This window comes from Rhincodon typus, unplaced genomic scaffold, assembly GCF_021869965.1.
Source record: "Rhincodon typus isolate 14 unplaced genomic scaffold, sRhiTyp1.1 hic_rhity00007245, whole genome shotgun sequence".
In the NCBI taxonomy this organism is placed as follows: Eukaryota; Metazoa; Chordata; class Chondrichthyes; order Orectolobiformes; family Rhincodontidae; genus Rhincodon; species Rhincodon typus.
Genome location: NW_025972883.1, coordinates 5,706 through 6,404, shown reverse-complemented (window position 1 = coordinate 6,404; position 699 = coordinate 5,706). Strand labels below are relative to the sequence as shown.

Sequence of the window (699 nt, the reverse complement as noted above, 5' to 3'; positions counted from 1 at the left end):
ATATACGCCACAACCCTCACTGTAACACACTGATATACCCCACACCCCTCACTGTAACACACCGATATACCCCACACCTCTCACAGTAACACACTGATATACCCCACACCCCTCACTGTAACAAACAGATATAACCCACATCACTCACTGTAACACAATGATATACACCACACCCCTCACTGTAACACCCTGTTAATACCCCACACCCGTCACTGTAACACACTGATATACCCCTCACCCCTCACTGTAACACTGATATACCCCTCACCCCTCACGGTAACACACTGGTATACCCCACACCCCACACTGTAACACACTGATGTACCCCATACCCCTCACTGTAACAGACTCATATACCCCACACCCCTCACTGTAACACACTGATATAACTCACACTGCTCACTGTAACACACTGATGTACACCACACCACTCGCTGTAACACACTGATATAACCCACATCTCTCACTGTAACACACTGATATACCGCACAACCCTCACTGTAACGCACGGATATAACTCACACCACTCACTGTAACACTCTGATATACTGCACAACCCTCACTGTAACGCACTGATATAAACACACCCCGCGCTGTCACACACTCATACACCCACACCCCTCACAGATACACACTGGTATACCCCACACCGCTCACTGTAACAAACAGATATAACCCACATCACTCACTGTAACACAA

General features: G+C 47.6%; 1 protein-coding gene across 1 annotated transcript in view; it reads right to left on the bottom strand.

The window, feature by feature from the left end:
- The window catches only part of LOC125482220 (flocculation protein FLO11-like), a 7,087-nt gene that overhangs the window by 2,198 nt on the left and 4,190 nt on the right, over positions 1 to 699 (bottom strand). The window lies entirely within an intron of this gene.